Source organism: Lepisma saccharinum, chromosome 1 (assembly GCF_977018435.1).
Source record: "Lepisma saccharinum chromosome 1, izLepSacc3.1, whole genome shotgun sequence".
Classification (NCBI taxonomy): Eukaryota; Metazoa; Arthropoda; class Insecta; order Zygentoma; family Lepismatidae; genus Lepisma; species Lepisma saccharinum.
The window spans coordinates 172,553,622-172,560,074 of NC_139229.1; positions in this window are offsets into that span (position 1 = coordinate 172,553,622).

A 6,453-nucleotide genomic window follows, 5' to 3' on the forward strand; every position below is an offset into this window, starting at 1 on the left:
AGCCAGACCCTGTGGCCGAGTGGTTAGCACATCCTGCTGCGATGCCAAGGGTCCCGGGTTCAAATCCCGCTCGGGCTTGGTTTTGTGAATGTCTATTCATCAATTTCATCACTCATCCCCATCTTCACAAATTAGCCAAGAGGCACAAAACTCAAAGTAAAATAAACAATCAATCAATCTACTCACTATGTAAAACATGGAAAAAGTAGAGCAGTTATTATTGCTGCTGCTAATTTTCATGACCAAGTAATGTGCTACGAAATCCAGAAGACCCAGTTTGAACCCTGAGTGAGACATTGTGTTGTCTTGTCATCCAGTTCATCATTAACCCAAGAGGTAGAAAAGGGCATCACATACAGAAAGATAAAATGTAGTAGGCCAATCCTCTGAACTTTCCAATTATCTTCAAAATTGAAAGCAGGACAGGAAGTAGTTGGGCTAACGAAAGCAATTGGGTATGGATGTGAGACAAATAGGAAGACAATGCTATGAATGAAAAAATAAAATTATCAAAGTTGTAAATAATACTGAGCGCTCTGAAACACATTCAGTTCTTTTCTTCAATATTTTAACCCCTGTGGATGGCCGCAAAAGTAGTCACATTTTGTAAATCAATGGAAACAAATGGACTATTTTATGCACTGCCACTAGTTTCTGAAAAACTACCATCGTGTCGTAGAAAATGCCAGCGTTAAACATTTTCAAAGTACATGGCAGCTAATGGGTCCAATTATTGAAACTCGAAATATCATACCATTGACTAATTTAGGCATCACTGTTGCCAACCAATCTGTCAGATGTCTTAAAGTCCAATTTTATGGAAATTTTCGTGCAAGTCTGGTGAAGATGGATGATTGAGGCCTCGATAAAAGCAGTTTATAGATGAGATGAAATAGAAGAAAGCAATTTGGGATAAAGTGGTTGATTTGCTTCCATCTGGATGAGCTTGAAATATGACATTGTGCTGCAGGTGCAATGCAGAGTAGTGTAAGTGGCATCAGTGCTTGTGTCTCCTAGCGGGTTGGTTTCATTGTGCAAAGTCTAATGCTGCTGAAAGTAATGGATTTTGGAAGGCTACATTGTAGCAGTTTCCAATGCCATAGTTCGACAATGTGCAGAGTAGCCACACCTCGAGTATGTATTACTGGCAAAGCCCCATCCAAAACTGACAACACAGACCGGCGCTGCATGAAATTAGCAAATTGGCTGCTTCTGAGAATCCTCTTACACAGTATGGTTCAATGTGTCGCAACCAACTATCATCCGTGCCATTCCTAAGAAATTACATCTGAAAGTAGTACACAAAGTCCGTGTTCACGCTCTGAAGCTTAACCATTTCATGGAATGGAAAACCAACTGTAGGAAGTTGTATGAGCATCACCTGGCAGGAAATCAGAGAAGGTTTGTGGTCACCTTGGATGAAATGTGGATATATGCAATTGATTGTGGAGAGAATTTCGCTCGACCACCAAATAGTTGGCACAGACAATGCTTGATAGTGTAGAAAATTTAGAACTGCTTCACACGAGTGAATAACACTCGAACAAGCAAAACGAGCAGTATAGACTCGAAGCCGAGTAGGGCATATGTAATTTCTCCATGATAGTGGGCCCTGAAATATGGATCATGAATTGAAAAACAGTGAAATTGAAACCTAAGTGAACATATAGTCATCAACTCCATGTTAAAATGTAGTTTTGTCTATCTTACCAATACACAGTGATATATGAAAATGAATGGATGATAGTGGGCTGAAACAACCACGATTATTGTCACATTAAAATGGTATTCTATTGTATGCACTTGTGTGGGACAAGGTAACCTTTATTCAAGGTTATTAGAAGTATAGGTTGGGCCAATCCGTTGTTTACTCGTAATGACGAAACGACGGTAAGAGGTGAATTTATCCATGAAATGAATTCCAAATCTATGCGCTAGTGTTGCACTATGCAGATAGGAAACCATGCCAGAAACTGAACAAACGAAATCGAGTACACAAATGAGCATTTCCACCCATTTACATTTTGTGGCTTCAGACAAATTGAAAATAAATATAGATAGGTACTTATTGTTATGCGGGACAGAATATTTTTGATCGGAACGGGATTTTTTTTAAATCCCGACATTCGGGACGGGAAATATTCGCAATTTCTCGACTAGTCGGGAAATCTCAAATTCTCATTTTCACCTTAAGTGATTTTTCTTGCATTTCTGGAATGAAAACTAACAATTTCCGATAAGTTCCAGACACTTGCAATGTAGAAAACGTCAAGAATTAATACCGTTTTAAAATGACCATTCGGTATTTCCCGACTGCTCGGGATCCAGAAATTTAGGGAAGTCATTTGCTGAAGTCGTGATAGGGACGAAATTTTTCTTTCCTATCTCGGTCCCGACTTTCCGAGATACCGCACACCACTTGTTATTATTATTTATTTTAGTTCAGCACAAGATACATCTTCCAAGTACGTTGAACATAATATATACGTTATATACGTTTTTCAAAAGGATTCTTCGGTCACCGAGCTTTGGATTCGTGTGGAAACGCTAACATGAATCATGCTAATGCTAGAACCTGCAGTGCGCATTTCTGCCCAGAAGATTATGTACGTAATCTGAAAAGTCAACTTTTAGGTTTACATCGAAGAAAGGTCCTTAAGCAAGATAACTTCGACTCCTAATTATGAGCAGGAATGTAGGGAGTATAATCCTGGTAAATACTTCGCCTACCATTTCTTTGCCATTGGTGTACAATTCTCTCTCGCTTTTCCCCTACATATTCACATAAAGCAATACAAATACAAACTGCTAACTTTTCATTCCATTTTGGCTATTTATTAAACGGTACGTGTTTGTATTTATATTTGATAAATTTACTTTGCTCTTCCGGCCATTTAAGTCAATTGAGATGATGAAGAAGTGATAAAATAGATGAATGGCCAATCACAGTTCCCCTTACTTACAAGAGCGACCACAAGAAAAAGAACCTTCCTCCTCTTCCGTTCAACTCGGACTATAAGAGAGCATGCTCCACTCTCCCCCTCCCCTCCACACTGGAGTACGGTGCACAGGAGTCGCGAGTCTGCTCAGGTTTCTTTGCTTGTGGTTCCACTATAATAGTAATATAAAAATGTACACTCACCTCACTTAGTTCTCCGGCAGTTTGGTTCTTTATATATCACATTTGGAGAAGATACAATTTAATCTATAGGTGTACACTGTATATAACACACCTTATTACTGACTTCCTTGACCCTGGATGTACAAAGAAATGAGCATAATTTTGTCTTCGGTGAAGTTGTTGTACAGTGGGATCCATGAGTATTACCGTGCAAAATATCCATGGCCAATTTTCATTAATTTCTCTCTTACATCCTGTGTATTTTTAAGCGGTGGATTTTTATGTATGCTGGTGCAGATGTTTTAAACAGCTGGTTTTGAGTTTTCGTTTAATTCTTGAAGGTCTTATTGAGTCAAATAAAGTGCACGAACATGGTGATGAAAAATATGCACGGTAATACTAATGGATCCCACTGTACCTAAAAAAAAAAAAAAACTCAAATAATGAATTCGACAATGTAAATTGATGAGATTTAGTAAATCTTTTGATGAAGTGAACTAATTCTGAGTGGACTAATCGCAAAGGACATAATCAGCTCAGATCCTATTACTTCTTCATGGTATGTGACGTAAAGTTCCCGCCCAACCGTTTTACGGCGTTAGTGGTTATCGCATCTCCTTTTCCATAGCCTGTAGTACACATCCTCATCTAGACATTGTTCTTGTTCTGGTGTTTAATATCTGCATACTGCAACACTGTCGTTTCGTCATTTCACGTGACTTCACATTGAAGTGATGCATTCACTTGGCCGGTCACACGTCATCGCACGCAAAAACTTCAACCGTTACCATGGTTTTGGGCCAGGGCTGACCTTTATTGTTGGAGACTTGAACAGTATGAGCGATCGAAAGTGGTACCATGCAGTACTCTAGTGGAAAGATTTGTGCAGTAACATACGGAAGTGACGATGCAAAAGGATGAAACAATTTCATTTGTCAGTGCACTGAAAGTTTTTATGATTGTGGCTGGATTTTTTTTTTCGTTAAAGAGGGAAATAAAATATATGTTGCATGGAAAAATGTGAAAATCAACTCTCTATGATCAGGAACATGTGTTGACTGATACAGGAAGGAAATCCCCCACGTATGGACAGGACACTACACTATGTGTATGGAATACACAACGATGAGGCATTCAGTCACAGTCAAAATGCTGGCATACTGCAGATGGATGGAAGCTGACACCAGGATTCATGCAATTTCTTTCAATCACATGCCAGTGAATAGTCCCAATGCCAGTCTAATGAACTATGATGCATTTGGACTTCTGAAATCTTCACTTTCTTCACGTAAGGTGTATACAGTAACCGGCCTATGGAAAGCTTCTGAACAGGGGTTGGATAACATATGCATGGTACAACTGCAAAGAAGTCTTCTCTAATGGAAACTGCCATGTCAGGAAATAGTCCAAAGTGCTGACCTTCACATCGAACACAACTGGTGGTGGATGGCAGAACTGTCATAGGTGTGTGAAGAATTTAATTCGTCCAGATGGAAGCGAATCAACCTCTTGATCTCATCAGAGGAGTACAAAGACATGAATCTAAAATCAATGTCGAAGGATTAGACCTCAAGGAGAAATTGAATTTTGGTAAGTTTAAAAACTTATTGTTCATTATTTCTTATCTGGCCTAGTAATGAAGACATTTACTAATTTTATTTGGACCAGACTTGTCCCTGTCGTCTCTTAGCTTTTCACGGAGGTTATGAAATCACCATCTTCTTTTCCATCGTTTTCTCTGCAAGTCGGTGACACAAAGTAAACCCCGCACGGATCCATATTCAGCTTTATGCGAAAAGAGATGGGATGGCAGCACTGTTACCAATTCATTACCCCCACTACTAATTTTTCTTATAAATGGCAAATGCTACATAATGTCCCTTTAAACTTCCCTTCCTTCATCCCCATCTTTTTCACTTATTGTTATCCTTTTTAAAGTTTTTCTCGTACACTTGGCATTCTCTCTATACAAGTCTTGTAGAAAAGCTTTCAGATTTCTTTCTACATCTTCTAACCATCCCCTATTATTATATTTCACAATATAAACTGCATTGACGTTCTATTTCCACCTTTTATCAGTAATTTTCAGAACTTTTTTTTATTATTATTATGCCTCATATTGATACTACGAACCGTCACAAAATTGTTCATTTTTAACCTAAATATATTCAACAATCCAACTTTTGCCATTGAAAGTATGGTGCTGATCACTTCACTGGCCGAGATCAGGAATGTGTGGTTTACGACCTCTGTGGCATGGTTAGTACAGCATGCTACAATGGCAGGGATCACAGGTTCGAATCCCCACCAGGGCATGGATGTTCTTTGTGTGTGAATCAATTTCATCATATCTTAACTCATCCTCATCTCCGTGATTAGTCAAAAGTGACAGAAAAGCTAAGTAAAATAAATCAATCATTAGTGGCACATATTTTTGGTAAATAAAAGAGTAAAATTTCGGTACAAGAACAAAGCCAATTTCGGGTTCAAAAGCGGTAAATAAAATAAAATTTTGGTGTTATAGCGGTGAAAAAATCTGTATATAAAATGAGATTTTGGTTTGAAAATTGTGAATATAATCCTAAATTTGATTTAAAAACTACACTTATTACACAAAATAAACATATCCCTTCTAATAATACATTTATGTAGTTAACAGAGTATTAAGTTTAATCCTGCATAAAAAGTCCATTTATGCTTCTCAAATATTTACAGCAAAATGAATTAATTTTCCGTGAATTGCATAACTTGCAGAATAATTCAAACTTCAGAAAGGGTCGTGTCGGTAAATAAACACTAAATTTCGTTTTTAAGAGTTTATTTCTCATTTTCAGTTCATTTCGTGACAAAACAGGGTAGGAAAATGCACCTCACACCTTTATGAAACATGAAAAATGAACATTACAGTGTGTTATTCATATTTCGTGTTTTCGTCAAAAAGGAAATATGCATGCCTCCATCAATCATACAAACGTCATAAAGCTAACAATTTTTCTTCATGTATTTTTTTGTTTTTATTTTTGGACGCTAAAAAAGAATCTTCGCGTTAGGCTGTATTTCCATGAATTCCAATTATCCCATGGTGCAGCAGCCTGTGAGGGCCAGGGCCTGTCTCAGCAGACGTGGGCGATCATCCAGTTACAGGGTGACAAGGGTCAGCACAGCACAACGAACCCTCAGTCGTAAGTTTCCACGGCACGGTTGCACCACTCATTCGTAGCTCCCAATTTCCTCACGGTGGTGGGTGGCCACCGGTCCCATACGCTTTAGGAAATATCAGGAGAAAATTTGTTAGCCCTCTCCTCGCAGGAGATAAAACCAGCGCGTGCCCG